The 296-nt window shown below is 52.7% G+C and overlaps 1 protein-coding gene across 1 annotated transcript in view; it reads right to left on the reverse strand.

Annotated features, from left to right (window-relative positions):
- PPARA (peroxisome proliferator activated receptor alpha) overlaps positions 1-296 on the reverse strand; it is a 24,376-nt gene that overhangs the window by 23,169 nt on the left and 911 nt on the right. The window lies entirely within an intron of this gene.

A 296-nucleotide genomic window follows, 5' to 3' on the forward strand; every position in this document is an offset into this window, starting at 1 on the left:
AGCGGCCCTGGCCGGGGACGCCCAGCCCTCCCCGGCTCCACCCACCTCTGCGCCCTCGCAGCGTCCAGTGCGGACACTTGTCCAGCCGGGAGCGTCAGAGCACCAGGGGCTGGTCTTTGACTAACGGGACAGTGTAAGGCTCCCGGCCACTGCATCTCGGGAGTTGGGATGTTCTGAGTTCTCATCATTTCACTTTTAATTGCGTTTTTAAAAAAATATATTTTATTGATTATTTACAGAGAGGAAGGGAGAGGAATAGAGAGTTAGAAACATCGATGAGAGAGAAACATCCATCA

Source organism: Myotis davidii, unplaced genomic scaffold, assembly GCF_000327345.1.
Source record: "Myotis davidii unplaced genomic scaffold, ASM32734v1 scaffold67, whole genome shotgun sequence".
NCBI classification, from domain to species: Eukaryota; Metazoa; Chordata; class Mammalia; order Chiroptera; family Vespertilionidae; genus Myotis; species Myotis davidii.